Here is a 21,410-nt window from a genome sequence, read left to right as displayed (position 1 = left end):
CCCACCACACTCACTCATCAGAACCACCACCACCATACTCACTCAGCATAACTACCACAATCACCACAATCCACCACCATTTTCCGGTTACTGAGTGAAGTCATGCTCTGCTGGAGGAAGAAAAGGGGAAGGGGAGAGGCGTAGGCGAAAGTGGAGGGGATATGGTAGGGTGGGAGAGAAGGGGAGAAAGGAAGCATAGGAAGGGTGAGCTGGGAGAACGAGGGGAGATGGGGGGAATGGATATGATACGAAGAGGAGTGAGGGACAGGGGAAACGGGGGTAAGGGAAAGGAAGGAGGAGGGAGGGAAAGGAGGGAGGGAAGGGAAAGGAGGGAGGAGGGAGGGAAAGGAGGGAGGGAGGGAGGGAAAGGAGAGAAGAGGGAGGGGAAGGGGAGGGAGGAGCGAAGAGGGTGATGACGGTTCGGAGGAGGGGATGGGGGATGGAGGGGATGAAAGTGGGTGTGACGGTGAGTGAGCAGTAAAAATGAAAGGAGGCAAAACCCGAAAAAGGGGAGGAATGGGAAACGTGAGAGAGAGGGGGTGAGCAGGGGAAGAGATGGAAGGCTTCTACGTAATGGGAAAAGGGAGGGATGAGAAAGAGTGCAGAGAATGAGGGAAGAGAAGGGAACTAAAGGTGTAGAAAGAGAAAGGTGGGGACGGGGGAGAATGGAAGGGAAGGGAGAAAGGGAAGATGAGTGATGGAAAGAAAAACAATAATGGATGGTAGGCACTTGATGGGAGGGAAATGTTCAAAAAGAGAACAGAAATGTATGATGACGGAGAGTATAAAGGAGTAGTCTAAAGGAACAGCACCCCCCCCCACACTGTGTGTGTGTGTGTGTGTGTGTGTGTGTGTGTGTGTGTGTGTGTGAAACAAACCACAACCAAACCCTTAATAACTCAATTTCCCTCCATCCTACCCTATTCTAGTCAACATTATCAACCAACCAACCTCTTTATTTATTCACATACCGGACCACAGAAGTAATATGAAGCAAAGTGAAAGTCTCCATATGTTAAGGCCGGATGAGGGTGATTCATAGGATGCGTGTACGATATGAGAACACTGTTTGGGAGGGAGTGTGTGGGAGTGAAGGGAGGAGATCTGGGAGTGGAAATGTGGAGTGACACTGGGAGTGGGTGTAAGGGAGCGTGGGTGTAATGAATGTGAGGGAGAACGAAGTGTGTGTGTGTGTGTGTGTGTGTGTGTGTGTGTGTGTGTGTGTGTGTGTGTGTGTGTGTGTGACACGAGTGAGCTGGTAGCGTGACGTGGCCTGAAGCTTCTGGAATGCCGGACACAGGTAAACAGTGATGCAACCACACAAATAAGCCATGAGCACCACCATGACGTATTATTATTAATTATATTCAGACCGCCACTACATTATTATATTCTGGATAGTTAGCACCTCTACTATAGTTTTTAATTTAGCCCAGATTGTCGTCCTTTTGCAGCTCATATCACGTAGCTCAGTGGCAGAGACACTAGTATCGCGCTCCACATACCTTCCATAGCACTTCTTTGTAACTAGCATCATAATCTAGTGTCTGTATATTCTTGCAACTCGCATTCGAAAGCGATGAGAATTTTAGGTCAAGTTAGAGTAAAAGAGTTTGGTGAGGATATTAATGAAGGCTAGATCTAACCCCTCCAGTTCGAAAAGTCTATCCCAAGGTTAATAACACCATACTGAGACAGCCACAATAAAAAGTAGTCAGACAGAGGGATTTAACAAAACCTACACCCGATGACGTTTTTAAATTTTTTAATTCTTGCTGCCCTCACACGCTATTCACCTACGATGCACGTTTCTTACTGAAAGGCGTATACATAACTTCCATTAGCCACTCTCTACAATGTTTTAATATCGACATAATTTTTATCAGTGAGAAAACATGAGGATATTCATGTGTAGTATGCTGAATAAATCGCTGAAGAAAACATGTTTACGGACACTCCTATGTTTTAACATCGACAGTTTTCATCAAACATGCAAGAGGGTACCGAGGTTTACCATTCAGAATAACCAATGAGGAAGAGATATTACGAAATCTTCAAAACCCCTTAGCTGGCCGTACCGTACCCTCCTCTGTCATCACACAACCCGTTATTAACCATTACACGGAGACTAGTACACCTGAATATTTTATTGACGCTACCACACGATTTATTTTTCTTTTTAGTAGAGAGAAATCAGGGCAGTCAAGATGTTAAAATCTACATCACGTAACGATTCCGCCGCTATACGGTAAGGTTTCTTATGAAAGTTAACGCCTGACGATTTTATTAAGTGACACTGGAGCCTCAGTGTTAAACATCCCTCCTATTAGTCCATATCTACATATATGTCCGCAGCACGTCAGTGAACTTCTCTTAGTCATCCTCTTCCCAAATCAAGAAAGCAAGTATACAACCTAGCACTGATCTAACACTATGCTTTAACCTCTTTGGTACAAGGACTTTTTTCTTAATCAAACTACCACCGCACTATTAAATTCAACCACAGTATAGAAGGACCTGCGACTATACCTAACTCTTTCAGAAAAAGAAAATAACATTAACGGACAAGAACAATGAAAAAAAAAAGGGGGGGGGCATCCTCGTGTTGAAGGGGCTATAGACTGCCTTCATGAGTCACATTTCTAACTAATGTAAACATCCTATTGCCAAACCAAGTAATGCTCCAAAAGGCACTGCTATGCAGCACCAAACGTAACATAATCCTATCTGAACAAAATATTCTGTTGCAAAGACAAGTAATCCTAGACAGCACTGATGACGCAACAAGTATAATTCTAACTCCATTCTGTTTAGAAAGGTTATACTTCACTTTCTCCCGCGGGGCGATTTTGTTCAACTTAGAGCTTTGGTAGTGAAGGAAAGCCGTTCACTACGATGATGTAATTTCTGTTATATCGACACTGCTATATTCAGGTCTAGGGAGACTTCTAGAACCAGAACGTTAAATATAGCATTCAGTAACTTTTTCAATACGAGGTACTTCTTAGGCAGGGTAAAATCGACAGGAGGTAGCACCCGTCATCGTACTGAAGGGGTAAACGAATATCTACACTGATCAAAACCTCAATTAACATCACCCTACTACCAAGTGTCTCTTTCACAAATACTACACCATCAACTTTTTGTATGCCAAGCTGTCTCCTAATCTACCCTTCCATGAATAAATACATACATTATCTTGCCTTTTTCCCCACGTTCGCTTCTTCTTTCATCGCTTTGTTTCCATTCGCTTCTGCCTTACCCGCTGAACTTCCTGTCTGTTTTTCCCTTCTTTCTTCGACTCTTCTTAATCTCCTCTCAAGTCATTTCCTCCCAATTCCCTTCAACTGTTATTTCCTCTCCACTGCCTAACGTTGTCTGTCCTCCGCTGAAAGAAATACACACTTGCCTGATAACACTCCTAACCTGCATTATCGTTTCTAAATGACATATTTCTTGGATTACGTCACACGTGCTTGCAAACCAGACTATAAAGACATGACAAAAACTCAATATATACTGTAAAACAAGCACTCAAATTCTTTCCCTCCCACTCACACACACACAGATTCCTGAACCAGTGTACCTGAATGAGTCACGGTGAGAACAGGGTCAATTGGTTCGTTAAGTACGGTGCCGGTACGGATGATTCAGTCACCCTCACATCATATTACTACACCGTTAACTTTTCTTCTGTAGCATTCCCTAACGCATTCAACTTTCTCACGGTCGGGATAACTCTTGTATTGTCTTCCAGCAGCAGCCAGACGATTTTCTTCAGCTGAAGAACCACTGGAACCTGTCTGCTACTCCCTTCGCTACGACACCTCCTTCAGTCAGATGAATTCAATCAAATAGTGTATTCTTACAGCACTGTCAATTCTCTTAATTCCTATCATTTAATAATCTTTAACTTAATATTTAATACTCTTTCAATACTCTTCTTTGATTTCCTACAAGCTCAGCTTTTCAGTGCTACTGACGCTCATCCTGTTTACGCTGAAACCAAAAAAATTTTGCTCAGGAGATAAATCCAAACAGTCACTACGTTAACCTGCTCATAATCACCACAACGCAAGTAATAAATCTGAGCTATCACCGAACGATTCTATTCAGCTTGGGTCAACAGTGTCATCATTAACCATCTCATGCTAACGAGATCCCCAGTGCCCTATTTCTGCTAACTTCACATTTCACTCATCCGCGGGAGTCATAGGAGCCTGAGATAACACCCATGCCACAGAAACCATATAACTTCACCCTTACCGCTCAACCACACTGCTAGCGACATTACTTATAACCTATTAGTAATTTGCCGGACTAACGCCAAATTATTTTGCTCAACCGAATGAAATCGTACTACTTAAGAGAAAAAACATCTTGAGTAAACACTACCGCGTATTCTATATGCTAACGCCAGATAACTTTGTTCAGCGGAGAGAAATCCGAACAAGGGTAAAATATCTAGATTTCATTTTACACCGATACGAACGCACATGATAGTCAAACTAACATCAGATGATTTAGTTCAGCGGAGAAGTTCTAGCAGACGAAAGACAAAATTTTTCGAATAACCCTTACTTTATTCAGCAAAACACCACAGAATTTTGGCCAACAGAGAGAATCCAGAAAGAAAAATTAAATAAATAAAACTACTGGCAATAAAATGGGCATGAAACAAACTCTCAAGTAACCCTTCCCTAAAATTATGCCAATCAATTAAGGGAAAGCACATACTCATTAACCAATTCCGACCCTTCCGCTTAATGCTCTTCAAATATGCTAATTAACTAAACAGCTTAATCCCTCACCACTCTACGCCCTTTCCATACTATGCCTGTCATTATAGTTAATACATTTTCTTCTTTTTACTAAACTATCTATATTTACGTAAGGCCTGATGCCGCATCCAATGAAGAGTGGCCAAGACAATATATACCCGTATTCAATAAGGTAGTCAGTATGAAAAATGATTCGGCCAAGAAAGTTCAGTGGGTGAAACAAATGTGATAGTTTAGTTGTATAATGTAGGGTAAACTGTAATTATGTTGTTAACTCTAGGGTTTACTATTAATTTGTTGCCTTATTTCTATATGCCTGGTGGTCTAGTGGGCTAAGACTCTCCAAACGGATGTAAGGTCGAGGGATGTTTGAAATTCACTGCTCCAATCGAGCCACTCAAGGTATATCAACTGGTCACTAACTTAATGTCCGAACCAAACAGCCTAGCCCCGGACCCCTACGCTTCTGAAGGGTCCATAAAGGATAGGATGATGGGTGGATGGATGAACGTCTATACCCTGAAGGTTCCCCGGCAAAGGGGTGAGAGATGTGTGGGAGAGACGGGTGGTGGTTGTGGTGGTGGTGGGTGGCTATCGTCAATATGGAAATTAGAGGGAGTCGAGTGCTGATGGGAAAATTGTGGTGACATGGATGGTGATGTTGTGGTGACTGATGGTGGTTTGTGGAGTGTAGTAGGTGGGTGGTGGTGAAATAGGGTGGGTGGGTGGGTTCTGAAGACCGGTGAGTGAGTGGATGGTGAAGTGTGATGGATGGGTGGTGAAGTGTGATGGTGAACTGCGGCAAGCGAGGTGTGATGATGAATGGTGAAAGTGTCATGGTGCAGATATACTGCCACATAATACCACAGTAGTGTTGAATTAATATTGTTAATGTGACGCTGAGTAGCAGGGGAGGTGAGATGAGGAAGCTGTTGGTAAGTGCTGGTGGGGTGTAGTGGTGGTGGTGGAGGGTTGTGATGAGTGTTGATACGATGGATGTAAAAAATGATGATGGTGACTCTAATACTGAGTAGTGGTGATGGTGAAGCGCAAGTGGTGAGTTGTGATGAGTGGGTTGGTATGGTGGATGTAAAAATGGTGGTGATGGTGATACTAATATTGCTTAATACGAGTAGTGATGATGAACTGCATGTGGTTAGAATAATGATGGTAATATTATAGTGATGGAGGCGCTGATGGAAGTGGCAGTCATGGTAATGGTGGTGGTAGGCAGAAGAGAAGGCGGGAGATAAATGACAAGAGAGGTGGGGAGAGCGGAGCTGAGGAAGAGAGAGCAAGTAGCGAAGGGCAGGGGAAGAGAAGTGGAAAAGAGTGAGGAAGAAGGATGGCGAAGAGGTAGTGAAGAGGAGAGGGGAAAAGTGTGAAACAAATCTGAAGCAAAAAGGAAAATGACGGACAGAAAATTATGGAGGAATGGTAGAAGGGAATTGAGTGGAGAACATAAAAGAAGAGTGGAGGGGAAGCAAGCAGAGAAGAGAATCGTGGGTAGGAGGAGGAGGAAATGTCTGGTGATACGAGAAGAGTAAGACGATAAGGAGGGGGGGTTGGAGGGGGGGTAGTGAGGAGTGATGACGCAAGTGATGAGCAGTGGGAATGAGGGCGATGGCCGGGATTAAGACGCGTACGATGACTAGCTGGGATGTAAGTGGGAAGTATAGACGTTATGTAGCGCGTCTGTTATCACATGATGGAACTGAGCCACTCTGGAGGGTAGAGAAGTCAGAGGAGAGGTTACTGGAAAGTAATCAAGAAAGGTTAAAGACGAATGGAGAGAGAGAGAGAGAGAGAGAGAGAGAGAGAGAGAGAGAGAGAGAGAGAGGGATAACTTGTGAGGTTGGTTGTAAGACCACTTTACTCCAACTGATAACAATGATAGAAACATATCCGGGTGGAGGGGGTGTGGGGGCAGAGGAGGGAGGTAGGGGAAGAAGAGGGGGTGGGGGTCGAGGAGGGTGGGGGTTGAAGATGAGGAGGAGGAGGGGGAGGGGGAAGAGAAGGTGTGGGAAGAGAAGGGCGTGGGGTAGACAGGCAGATGGGTGTTTGGAAGAGGGGAGAATAGGATGGGGTGTGGAAATGCAAGCGACGGGGAACGAAATGGAAGCGAGGGGGAAAAACAATGAGAGGGGAGGGCAAATACGGAGCTGGGCAGGGAGGAAGAGAACAGGAGAAAGAAAAACAAATACGAGGACGGAGAGATGATAAAAGAGGGGATACGCAGTCTGTGTGTGTGTATGTGTGTGTGTGTGTGTGTGTGTGTGTGTGTGTGTGTGTGTGTGTGTGTGTGTGTGTGTGTGTGTGTGTGTGTGTGTGTGTGAGAGAGAGAGAGAGAGAGAGAGAGAGAGAGAGGGGGGGGGCCAGGGCGGAGACACGGAATGAGAACAGAGGGACATTGAAAGGCTGAGGGATAAGACGGGGGGGGTGGGAGGAGAGGCCGATGGAAGGGAGGGGAAAGGAGAGGAAATAAGATGAGGGGAGGGAGAAGAATGAAAAGGGGAGAAGGGCAGAACCCGTTACAGGATCGATTAAAAAAAAAAAAAAAAAAAAACGACCAGCCAAAACATGAAAAATATCAATCATTAAGTCTGCCTTATTAACACGTAAACCTATCACTGGTAGTAGCTATTTTTTTTTTTTGTGCTTCTTCACGTAATAGTAAGGGAGATAAACAGGGGAGAGGAGTAGGGAGGAAGCAGGTATGAAAAAAGAAAAAAAAAAGTTGGGAAAGGGAAGGAAGTAGGACAAGGGGGGGGGGAGTCAAGGTACGGAAGAAATGATACAAAGAAAAAAATATGAGAGGGAACATGGCAAGGATGTGAGGAGGGAGGAGAAGTTAGGAAAGGAAGCAGGTAGGGAAGAGGAGGGAAAGGGGAAGGCCACCACCGTAGAACAAACCGCCTCCCTCATTAGGAAAATCGAGGGGTGTTGAGACGAGAGGGGACCTAAGTGTCGAGGGGAGGGCAGTGCTGAGAGGAAGGAGGAGGGGAACTGAAGAGGGGAGAAAGAAGGGGAGACATTCGACGCAGGGGAGTGAGAGAGGAAAAATATAAAGCGAAGGGAAGTGAGATAAATGGAAGATGTAAGGGGAGATTGGGGGAGGAGAGAATACATGGGAAGTACCGGTACGAAGAGGATGAGGGTAGCTAGAGGGGAGAAAGGGGGAAATTCGATGTAAGGGAGACGAAGATATGAAAGGAGGGGAGATGAAAGGGAAGGAAGGTGTAAAACGAGATAAGAGGGGAGGTAAGAATACATCAGAAAGGGCTAAGAGGGTGGGAGGAGCTGGAGGGGAGTACGGGAGAAATTCGATACAAAGGTGTGGAAGAGAAAAATATGAAACGGAGATGTGAAAGAAATGTGTACGTGCAGGTGGAAAGGAAGAGAAGAAAACACAAGCGTGACTAGAGACTGAGGCAAGCTGAAAGGGGAAGACCGATAGGGGGAGATTTAGTGAAAAAGGAACAAAATACGGTATGTATCAAGAGGGGAATGAGACAATAGGAGGGAGGGAAGAACTGACGTCCTGGTATGAGATGTCTGAGAGTAGGTGAGGGAGAGAAGGAAGGAATATGATGAAAGGGGGAATAAGTGGAAGGGAATTCATCTGAAAAATGCGAATACAAGAAATAGAGGAGGTGAGGAATGATGAATGTGATGTACTGTATGGTATAAAAAGTGAAAGTGACGGGAGATGAAAGGATAGGAATGTTGAATAGGAATGAGAAGAGGGATATGGAATAAATGAAGAAATAAGCGATACTGACCATCTCGGACTGAAAATGGTGGGAGATGGTACAGGGAACTGAAGGGAGGTCTATGAGAGTGAAAGGGACAGAGATGAGGAGCATGGAGGTAAGGAGAGAATGGGGGTCACATGGAAGGGGGAAGGGTGGGGAAAGTGGAGTAAAGGGGAGAGGGTTAAAGGGGGAAGGGGAAAGGGGTTAGAGTAAAGGGAAGTAAGGAAAGAGGGCTAAAACGGGGACATGGAAGTGATCGATCGGGGGGTCAACTAAACGAGGTCACACTAAACTTTTCATTGCACACTCCTGGGACACACACACACACACACACACACACACACACACACACACACACACACACACACACACACGAGATACAAGGATAAACAGAGAAAAGGAAAAACAGTTTAAGATAGGAAAACAAATTCGAAATGACAACCAGAGAGCCAAACATACAAAAGAAGGGAAATTAGAAAAAAAAGAAGGCAAAAATTACTGGAAAGGGGAAAAAAATGCATACACGTCAATGGATAATGTCAAAGGGAGAATTACAACGCGCCTTGCTAAGTCCAGTAAGCCTTTTCCGCCTTATTTTTCTTTGAACCACTTAGCACTGAACATGACACGCTCTACCACATGCAACGCTAACGGCAAACGACTCCATTCCACACGCAATAATCAAAATAGGCTATGCAACGTGAACATGATATCTACAACCAATCGCTCTACACTCCAAATATAAAATTATATGAACGAGCCCTACATAAAAACCCACGCAACTACTATACAACAAAAACTCGACACAATACGGAGTACCAGACCACACAAACGAGCGCGCGCACATAAACTCTCTGGTAGAGAGAGAGAGAGAGAGCTTACCCATCTCTCTAGAAAAAAAAAAAAAAGCTAACCTCCAAGGCGTACACGCAAACCTGATTTCCTGCATTACGTCAGAGGCAGTCATAAAAACGCACATGAGTATATACCCCAAGTCAAGTGGGGCAAAGTGATCGCTTCCCGCAACCTGCAGAGGGAGTAGTAATGTGGCCAGGTGTGTGTGTGTGTGTGTGTGTGTGTGTGTGTGTGTGTGAGAGAGAGAGAGAGAGAGAGAGAGAGAGAGAGAGAGAGAGAGAGAGAGAGAGAGAGAGAGAGAGAATGGTGTGACTGTGTGATAGGAGACAGACGTCCGGGATGGGGGCAGGGAAGGGTGCTAGGTTGGGTATGGGTCGGCAGGGGTGATTTTGCATATGAGGGAGGCAGGTGGTGGGGTAGGTATACGGGTGATGGTGGCGTGAGTGGGCATTACAGAAGCAGGTGTGTGGGTGATGACGTGCATGGGGGTGAGGATGGGAAGGTGGGAGGACCTTGCTGCGTGGCCAGGTGTGGAGCTGAAGCAAGTCGGCGAAGCTTATGGTTGGACATACGCTCTCCTGTTTACTTCCTGTTCGTTCGTTTTACACGGATTCCTCTGTTCGCTCTTTCATGCGTTCCAATAACTGTCATTCGTTCCTCTGTTTACTCCCTACAATTTACACGTGTTCTCAGTTCCGCTACTTCGTACTGGCTTTAGCTACATCATACGTTTATATGTTTACTTCCTGTTTATATAAGTTACATTTTGTCCCAGTGTTCAGCTGATTCTACATGCCTTTGTTAACATTATATGTTCTCTGTTCACTTCCTGCTCCTTTAATTCAATGGTCTTTGTTCACTACCACGTTTCTCTGCCTACATCATACTAATATTTCATACCACCCGATACCTTACTACCATAATATATTTGTGGTCTACATCCAGGTACGCTGTTTACACCCCTCGTTCCTTTGTTACATTTTTTTCGATATTTACGAAGTTGTATAAATCAACGTCCTTTACAAAGTTCCTTTGTTAGCACACCGGGTACCGGCACGTAACACTGTTGGCAGCCCGTGTTCCTTTGTTTACTTCATGCATTATTTTATACAGAGATTTCCACCTGTATATATCAGAAGTTTCGCTATTTAGCTACACCATTCGTTGCTTGTACATCGTGTCTCCTTTGTCACCAAGTGTTCCCGTTACGTTATGAGTTGCGTTGTTTTACTACAGATTTCTTTGTTCAATCATACGTTCATTTTACAGAAGTCCGTATTTTCATCGGTTAAATAAGCTCCCTAGCACCTCTTCCATAGCGATTTATATTTGGATATGGCTGGTTAATATTCTTTTGTACACTATTTATGCAGGGTATGACGATATTATAACGATTTATGTAACACAGAAGGGGACGGTAAGGTATAACAAACAAAATAAATCTCTTAGGAAAAGGTGTTAGGGAGCGTCCTAAGCCTTCGAGAATATGGACCATACACCGATACGTTCCTTTGTGTACAGCACGCGTTTCAACAGATATTGTGCGTCACTTTATACTGTATTCCATTATCCTCTGCATGCGTTCCTCTGTTTATAAAATGATTTCTTTGTTACACCATGAAATAAGTTTATACTGTAACGTTACACTATCAAGCGTTCCTACGTCTACTGCAAGTTTTTTGTTAAACCATGAGTTCAGTTTAAATCATGCTTTTATCATATATTCCTTTATGCTCCTACGTTTACACCACGCATTCCTTTGTTTTAACTAAAGGTTACTTTGTTGACATTAAGTTTGCCAGCATTTACGTCATGCAAATTACCTTTGTTTACTAATCAAGCCATGAGTTGCCTTTAAATATCTATTCATGTTCCAACGTTATTCTGTTAAGAAATCAAGACCATTTCATTAAACTACTCGAGCAAATTATGAGATAACATAATGGGCCCATCTACAGAATGACAAACCTCTTCACCACAATTACTTTTACGGTATTTTACTCTTGATATCTATTGGCGATTTATTCAGCTTTGGGAAGATCTCTGGCACCGAACTGGTTAATGAAGGCTAACCTCTCCAGTTCGAAAAGACAGGCTGAAAAAGCTCTTAGGAATGCAGCAAGTGTAAAATGAAAAATACGCTGTTCTGAAGGGGCTACCAAGCGTACCGATTTAGTCCTTTATTCTAGGTGACATGAGAGGTTTCTTAGCACCTCTTCCTCCGCGACTTTTCTTCATAACCCCATAAAAAAAATCTCCTATGGTACTGTTGCTAACTAAAGGAACATAACATATAAAGCACTACAGAAAGCAAGGCGGAAGTTGAGAAATAAATCGGTAAAGCACTAGAGAAAGCAAGGTGAGAGATGGAAAATAAATCACTAAAGCACTAGAGAAAGCGAGGTGGAAGATGGAAAATAAATCGCTAAGGAAGAAACACAACGGTCTAATCTTTCACCTAACACAAGGAGTCCAACATAGCCCTAACACATTCCCCTCAGTTCACCCGCCAGTACCTTCAGCTCTAGCGAGGCACCTCGTGACTGGCTACAGCTAATTACCTACCATTTCATTCCATAATTTGAGTTATTCACTGTAATTAGTCAATAAATCATTCTCAAAATCATTAAGCTATCCAATTTATGATAAGGCACGAAAACGCACTCGGGAGAACGATTTCGTCAGAGGAACGAAATTTACTGCTGATAATCCATAAAAGCGCGATTAGTACATTTAAAAATTACTACGCTAAAGCATCAATCACCAAAATATCTCCAGTTCACCGACATGAATCACGGACAAACCTGACAACTTAGCCTCAACACTTTAGTACCGGTACTTCCCTTCCACCCTCAACACCTTAAAAAAAAAAAAAAAAAAAAAAAATGCGTAATCGACAATAACTATGCCTTGCCTACGTATTCCAATCATGCTACGAGAACTATGAATACCGTATGGTAATCTTGACGCTTCACCCATCCATCGATTTAGGAATCCAGTAAATATCGTAAAGAACTTTAAATACATTTTCAAGCACTCTAACAAAAGTACGAAATATCCCAACTTCTCAAGCTCCTAAAGAGTAAATAAAAATAAAAATCTGTAACAGTGTTTGTTGTACTTTGACTCACCTCGCTCGCACAGGAATTAGTAGAACTCTTAGTCTACATAGAACGGCTGCTACATTTTGATATACCACTGTGCGTTAAGTCTGCTTTAATATCGACGGAGTCTGCATTATAATATACGGTACTAAAGGATTAAAGTGTAATCTGTAAAAATACATCGCACAAGAATCCGACTTACTGGGAGGCTGGCTGCAACTGCTTAGTATTTTCGCTGGGTTTGATTTCGCACTGCATCATTCTCAGCGATTTTGTCCATTATCGTATCTTCTTATCCATATTGCATAATGGTAAAAATAGCATACAAGACAATATGAAGGTGCAATAGTCAAATTATCATATATCGCTAAAGAGGTGCTACTACGAATGTCGATATTAATATATATATATATATATATATATATATATATATCTAGATATATATATATATATATATATATATATATTCCTGTACGATTTATACCGACATTGATACCTTATTATATATATATATATATATATATATATATATATATATATATATATATATATATATTCTGTACGATTTATACCGACATTGATACCTTATTATATATATATATATATATATATATATATATATATATATATATATATATATATATATATATCAATGTCGGTATAAATCGTACAGGAAGAGGTATTACAAAATATCCCATCCCCCCGACAACACTGGTTACTGTTGCAGCGGATGCAGGTGCTAATACCGCAAACATCCGGAGGTAAGTAGTAGCAGGTTAACAATTTCAAAGCGTTGCGTGAAAAATAAGTCGCTATGCAAGAGGCGTTACGAAGTCAAGAGCAAAGCCTACTTGTTCTTGGTTCACCTTCAGGTTGACCTGGGCGATACGATGATTTTGTGTAGATACTGAGGGATATCTCAAAGAATGAAGTTATACGCAAAATAAATCGCTAAGGTCGAGGTGTAAAACTCATAGGCTACCAGGAACATTATGAATACAACAGTTACCGAAGCCATGACGTGTGCAGATACTATGGTGCGGATATGCAAACAAAACCACCAAGGAAGATGTGCCTGGAAATCCCTCTCACGGAGAACACTGGTTACTGTTACGGCGTGTGGGGGTGGGGGATACCGCAAGCATCCGGGGAGACGGGTGAGCAGCAGGTTCCGACACCCGCGTAACAACATACAAAGAAACCCGCGCCAACCCATGACCTCAACTGCAATGGTTTGTATTTATCAAGAAACTTATACCCATTCCCTGCCATGGAATGCCCCCTCCCCTTCAGAATCTCCTTAGCGATTTATTCAACAAATTACACCTCAATATCAGACTTCATGTTTTATGCAAATCATGTCTATTTCGACACAAATTGCATACGGTGCACGAGAATGAGGTATAATATGCAAACCGCTAAGACTACGATACCTCCATTGCACTTACAATACGGCCCTTTTTATCACAAAGGGGAAATCAAGCCAGCAACTGCTGTCAACTTTTGAGGCAACTGACAAGACAAAGCTTCTCTGGCATCTCATTATCATTCCTGGAAGCACTCTGTAACATGGGATGCATGTTGATCAAATACTAACAACTAGCGTTCAATAAATGTCCATCAAAAACATGGAGACTGCTTTCCCTTTAAAGCGTTAGAGTTTCGGCATAAATGTTACCAATATGTAGGCTAAACAAAGTCTCCATTGCAGTTTACTGTTATTAGAAATAGTTTGATACACAATATTCTCACATCAGAATTCACTTGTTTTGTTGCGAAGTGCAAAGCAGCTACATGAATTAAAGACTAAAGTATATATAAGCGATCGTATACAACTATGCTCAAGAAAGTTCGTAAACAGTGAGCCCGGATTCACATTACAAGATGATGCTAAATTTAAGGACTTAAGATTAACCCCTCCGGTACGATAAGTTTTTCGTTATTAGCATTCTTGCTACCACATGACGATTTGCACAGCAAAGGTAAGACATACTGAAGAGATGATCACATCAATTAACGCCTTTAATATCTTCTTAAACCGCTTTCCTGCTACCACCAGCTAAAGGGAGTCACTCGCCATGAGCAAGTACTCTGATAAAATGATATAGCTGATAAAGAAGTACTGTCGAGTGGACCAAACCATGGAACTTGCTATTATTTTTTCATCACCATCATATGTAAATGGGAAAGTTTTCTATCGTGTATGAGACATTGAAATAGTCTGGAGAACCAAACTTTATTAACCACCACCCCGAGAAACCTAAAGACCCATTGAACATCAAAACGACAAGATTTAACTCCTGGAACCCCTCGAGTATTTAGTATCATGCTACCTCTACAATTCTGATGAATGAGAAAGCTATCTGTACATGGGGTCAGAAACCATCCGTTCAGCCACTCACAACCACGTTATCTCGAGTGAAACCGTCTTGAGGTAGCAAGAATAAAACAACGACCAACTTAAGGGGGGATAAAACTGACCTTCGCCTTGAGAACAAGCAAAATAACATCAATCAAGAGGCGACGTTAGGCGGAAATCAACCGATAAATAAAAATAACAAGCAAAGTCAAGGAGTGAGGCTAGGGTCCGGAGTGGCAAAGACAAAGGCAACAAAGAACTCCTTCCTTCCGTGCTGACAGAGTCCTCAAGAGGCGCACGGACGCACGAACACGGCACAGCAAGTCCGTCTCGGCCCCTAAAAATCACATGACGTGCGCTGTGTGACGTCATAAGTCTGCATACCCGGGGAAACCTGCCTAAAACACGTCACGTGGAGGCGGTCATGACGTGTAATTTTCGGCTGGGTGAGGGAGGATACTGACGATAGGGAGGAAACGAGGAAAAAAAAAAAAAATGGAGGGAAAGTAGGGGGGAGTGGAGGGAAAGTGGAGAAGCTCAGTGATAGCGGGTCATGGTGGGAACGTCAGCGCACCATATTCTGTCGACTTGATAAATTTGCAACGCTTCTCCCTCACCTATTTACTTCACGGTTCCACTTCATCTCTTATTGGTTACTGAAGCAAATTACGTTGATACTGAAGGATATAGATGGTGTACATGTGATAATGACAGGGTGCAAATAACTGGGTAAGGAAAAAGTGCTACGAAGTCGACTATGCCAAGCAGAATACGGCTCTGTTAGGCGGGAGTGAGCGGCAGGCAGGCAGACGAGTACACCACTGATATGCCATGATCGATGATGACTTCACACACAGCCACAGCACGGTTCTGACAGCCAAGCCGGCAACAAGCAGTGAGGGCGGCTTCCCAGCGTCTGGGATGGCCAGCGGGGAAAATACGGACAAACGTGAAGGGAATAGGTTGAACGGTGCCGACAACTTTTACCTTCGTATCCCTCGAGCCAGAGAAACGCCGCTCCGCCCTGAAGCCTGGAGGGAGGGGTCAGGGTTTTGGGGGAAGTTGTCGCCAAACCTGACACCACCTCAGCAGTCACCCACAGCGCCCCCACTGCCACGGCCAGTCCGCCACAAGTCTACACCGAAATGGTCACACAGCGTGGCTCGCAACACAGCCTCACACCACCGCAACTCACCCCGTCACTGCTTCGCTGCCGGCGTGCGCACACTCTCTCCCTCCCCTACCTCCCTCCCGTTACTCTCCGGATGCCGTTCATGTCAACAAAACCAATATCTAGGCCTTCAAACAGCCACATCTGTCATTTTTTCTTTAACAACACCCTAGCCTGGCTTGACATATATTCGGATACACTCGGCATATGGCGGCACTACTCGGCCAGCCCTCACTTTGGACAATAAATATCCGACATGGCACCACGTCAACGATGAGTTCTGGGAGAGCGGGGGCTTTAAAGCTATTAATAAACCTCTTTCCATTGGTAACTCTGCTAACTGAATGGTACTGCAGTTGGGGGATAGGTTATTCTAGAGCCGCAGTGCCCCCCTACCCTACACCAAGAGTGAGACAGACGTTACAATCTGGAACGAAAAAGGAACATCTCCATTTGACAGCTGCGATGACGTCACATCCAGTACGTCCCAAACAGCTGACGTCATTCCCAAGCAATGAGCGCATAGACATCGTATGCAAAATCCAAGTAACGATGTTCATACAAAGTGACAGAATTGTGATTAACTGTGTTACATAACTTACATACCATAAAAAACATTCATTTTCATCCTTGCAACCAAAGAAAATGAAGCTTACACGAGAGAAAACTGCATCGTCCGGGATAACTTGCCCTAAAAAGAACATGAGCTACCTGTAGTTGACTGGCTCACAAGTTCCTACCTAGAGGTATGATTGCACTAAGCGAATAAAATAGTGATAATAATAATAAAAAGCGGGGGTCTACCTACTTCCTTCACGAGGTAAACTCCTCGACCAAAATAAGAGATCATGATCTCATTTTTTTTTTTTTTTTAACTGCGATACTTCATACAAACCAGGTATTACCATGTTCTCTACGATAAACTGCTTCGCGGTAAATAACATAACCCTTAAAATTTAATGATTTTCTCAAATCAAACCCATAATATGCCTAAAAGTGTGTGTAATTCACCGGGTCGGTCAGGATCACTTGATGGTCGTCATCGTCAGCTTTTACCCTCCCGGAAGGGAGCTGAGAGCTCATATAGTCCGATCTAAGGGCAAGGCTGTGACCTTCACACACGCACACACCCGTCCCCTTGCTCAAGGGGGACAGTAACCACCCACTTCGTCAGTGAAACTTTTCGCAACCTGAGCGAGGCGCGAACTCCCGTCCACCAGTTGGCAAGCGGGAACGTTACCACTGCACCAGCGAGCGGTGTGTGTGTGTGTGTGTGTGATGGGGAGGTCAGGGGGGTAGGGTAAATGTGTATAAAAAGCCTGATCATGTGCCCTTCCATTTAACCGAAGGGGAAATCTTTAACAAACAAACAAGCACAACACGTCTACAACCTTCTACTAACCAACGTGGCACGTCACTGCTGAAACAATATGATACAAAAATGTAGTACTATACAAGCAGAGGAATAAATAATGCAAGGGCATGAAATGGCGTACATAGTCAAATCCATGAACACATGACATCTTACTAGTATACCGTATATTTATCTACTGTATCTATCTATCTATCTACCTATCTATCTATATATGGCTATGTAGATATGTCTAATGAGGTGTTTGAAAGTGGGAACACGTAGTTAAAAATGTGAAAATGATATGACATGGGATAACAATGGAATAATGTCTAAACGAGGAGATGTTCTTAGAAGCGTAATGGTATAAATGTGACTGAATGCTTTTGGAGAAATACACTGAGGTGGTTCGGCCATGCGGAGGGGATGAAGAGCTTGAGACTAACGAGAGCGTATACAGTATGACAGGTGGAGAGGGAGGGCGGAGGCCGAGGATGAAATGAAGGGATTGAGTGGAGAGGTACCGGTATATGAAAGAAGGGGGTGTGAGCTGGGAGCGGGGGAGTGAAATGGCGGGGGACAGGGTGACAAGGAGGCGATTTGTTTGTGGCCATCCCTTACAGGATTAAGACGTCTGACAAACAGGTAGATAAACAATGTCTAAAATTTGGGGGGGGGGGGATATCGAATGAACAGCAATGGTTAAAATGACAATCTGGTGGTCCTGAATTTATGTCAAGAATGAGAATATCAAAATGAGAGGAGACTGCTGTGGAAAAAAAAAAAAAAGTGGCAGATATGACATGCACTACAGCCTGTTCTTGTTATCTGTCCACATCATAAGTCAAGGACATGCTCCACTCCTCCAGAATATCAAACTAGCAAATCAGCTTTATAGGTTGCATTGGATCATTACACTGAGACTTTTACCACATCTCTCAACTCAGTTGAAAGGGAAAAATTACTTTAAACGATGACTTACTGTAAAATAATGGCAATAAAATACAATGAAGTGCAGTGACATGTTTGGGAGAAAAATGCCAAAAACTGTGGGCGAATGAAACTGTACTGTACCAATCGAGTGGTTAATGGCTGTGCTTTTATCCCTCCAATAAAGTAAAAGTGGACAGAAAATGACTGCCAATCTACCATGAAATAAATCTGCTGAATGTTTTATGTAAAGACAGGGAAGGAGCAGGAATGACATACAACAGACCTTCACTCTGTGCGGGTTCCACTTTGCACGAAACACATTTTACATGGAATTATCAACCTCCAACCCACCCTAATTTGCACAGTGATCAATACGTTTAAGAAGGCAAAATAGTTTCCTTACATTCAATTCCTCCCTATCGACATTCAGAACACAGTATGAACCTCTGATGAATCCAAGTTGTGACTCTGAGGGCACTGAGCTGTTCAGATTCCACTTTCTGTTAAATTCCACTTACTGGCCACATATTTAACATTACTGTATATGGAATTTATAATGTACCACCTGAAATAAAAGACTAAAACTATACAGTACTGTAATACTTTAACTGAAACAAAGGTACCATTGACTAAAGTACCATACAAAAATAAATTTTTCTCAGCAATCTGAGGGTCTTTTGGGAAGGCTCCAGGAGAAGAGTAAGCATTTGGCAAAAGAGGGCTTACCATAACTAGTTTCTTTCATAAACTACTCATATTATTGAATTCTATTAAGACTTCCACATTAAAAAAGCAAGTTTTAAAAAATGAACAACACAGAAAAGTAAGTGCACAGTAAGTGACAGCATAAGATGCTATGAATTTTGGCAATGTAGTTTAACAGGAATTCCCAATTTCACAAACAAAAAGTTATTTTTTATACACTGAAAAGTGTGAATATAATACCGTACTGAGTTGAAGTGATCTGTTTATGACACACTAAGGTACTTGATGGTTCAGTGAAAAAGGTCTGAGGCTGTGTGACCAATGAGGGGTTAAGTTGCAAAATTCTATTCTATCTATCTAATGCCAGACGCCATAATCCCGTATGGGATGGCCATTTGACTCTGAGTTATTTGTTTTACAGGGATACATTTATTAATTTCCTTTACAACCTAGTCTTCTGTAACAGGATGAAGTTATCATATAAAGGAATAACAGTATGCCCTTGTATGATAGCTCAAAAAATTATCCTTACTGAAGTGACGTGAGTCATTTTGACATGTCAGTCAACAAAATATGGAATGCCGACACTTCAAATCACTCTGCTCATTATGGAGTCTTGTGTTCATGTGAGTAAGGATATTTTTTTGAGCAATAATACAGTAACTGTGAGAAACCTAATGGTCAAACAGTATGTTTCCAAAATCTCGTCATTATACTGTACACCTTTACTTGGTTGTGCTGCACTCATGCTAAAATAGGCTACTGTACTTACATACTGCATTTATGCTAAAACATGTATAGAACTGCACTTCTGAAGACCTTCAGTATGCTTTCAGTCTGGGTACAGCTGGTGTACAAGTCTCTTTAGGCTTCAAATATGTGAGACATATGATACTGTAGATCCATGCAATTGTGTGATACTAAGGATATCCAGAAACTACTTCCTGACAACACATAGGGTGTAGCTAACTTGGATCGAAAGTCCAAATGAACTGCACTTTCGTAAAACCATGGAAACAAAGGCTTTCCTGTTTGCCAATGTATACAACATATATCGCACCACAGTAGTAATACAGTAGCCTAGTTACTTAGCAGTCACATGCTCATGTAAATGAACCCAGTGACTGAAGGCTGGGGTTGCCCCTTTCCTGTAGTCCATCATCCCCCCTTTCAGGGAACAGGGAGGGAGTTGAGGGGCATATGCATAACCTTGCAGCAGAGCTGCCCAGCTATGTATGTACCACCACTGCCCTTCTGCAGCACCATTATCACACTGTCCTACCAGTATACAACTTATCTTAAATACAGTAATAAAATATACTCACAAAGTAAATAAAGCGAACTGATAATTGGCAGCATAGGTCCTGTTTTCTTTTTCTTTTGTTTTATACCTTATACATAATTATGGCTTTCTGTGGTCTAGCATTTTGTGGGCCTTACTGATCTGTGGCAAACTCTGATTTAGTTTACTCTAATTGCTACATCCTATGAATGATAAAAAGCTGGGGGAAAGTGTTTTAGTTCAGGTGATGTTAAAACATCATGTTCAACTGAACAGCAAAGAACAGATCTCAGTCAAAGTCTAGGAGAGCTTCGACAATGCTGGAAATTTTATGATAACTTTGTTTTCATTTTTGAGGGCTCCAACATCCTTACATGCATTGGCCTTGGTCACCTAATGGCAGCTCTCCATGCTGCTCGATTTCTGGCAGCTCCCTTATTTAGTCCCTTAACTCTGAGGTCAGACTTAATAACCTAGTCCAAGGTCTTTTTTGGTCCACCTCTCACCACCCTACCCCGAACATTAACACTTCTCATTTTCTGCACCAAATTATCATCCTCCATCCTCTTCACATGCCCAAACCATCTCAATCTACCTCTCCTCATCACAACACCAATGCACTCCAGTCTCATCTTACCTCAACTCATCCACTGTAAACCTAGCCCCCCCAGGCCTTGCACGCAAGGATGCACTGCACATCCATCTAATCACTGCCATTTCTGTATATCTGAGCTTGCGAATATCCTCTTCCTTTACTGCCAAGGACTCATTACCAGACAGCATTACACTCCTAACACATGCCGCATACAAAGATCCCTTAGCACAGAGGGAGAGCCCTCTCAATGTCAGGAGAGGCAATAGCTCCCTGAACTTCTTCCAACCACTCCTCACTCTAGTCCTATCTCCTGCCCCACCTCTAGCACATAAAATGTCTCCCAAATAACAAAACTCTTCCACACACTTATAAGACTCACCAGCACATTCAATCCTTTTGCACATGGCCATGTCCACATGCTCTCCCCAACACACCACACATATGAAATCGGCATTATCTTGCAGTCTACCTCTAATACCACTACATCTCTTATGCACCCAGTTATCACAAACGCTGCAC

General features: G+C 42.9%; 1 protein-coding gene across 2 annotated transcripts in view; it reads right to left on the bottom strand.

Annotated features, from left to right (window-relative positions):
- The window catches only part of Uba1 (ubiquitin-like activating enzyme 1), a 73,939-nt gene that overhangs the window by 49,616 nt on the left and 2,913 nt on the right, over positions 1-21,410 (bottom strand). The window contains exon 1 of one of the 2 annotated variants that reach the window (XM_080275197.1): positions 15,842-16,090. The exons of the other annotated variant lie outside the window; for it this stretch is intronic. The gene's annotated coding sequence lies outside the window, so the exon portion shown is untranslated. Of the gene's footprint in view, positions 1-15,841; positions 16,091-21,410 lie in introns of those variants that run through there. 2 annotated transcript variants of the gene reach the window in all.

Source organism: Coenobita brevimanus, chromosome 61 (genome assembly GCF_032717465.1).
Source record: "Coenobita brevimanus isolate Jiangsu-jjx chromosome 61, ASM3271746v2, whole genome shotgun sequence".
Classification (NCBI taxonomy): domain Eukaryota; kingdom Metazoa; phylum Arthropoda; class Malacostraca; order Decapoda; family Coenobitidae; genus Coenobita; species Coenobita brevimanus.
This window is presented reverse-complemented; position numbering and strand designations above follow the sequence as displayed.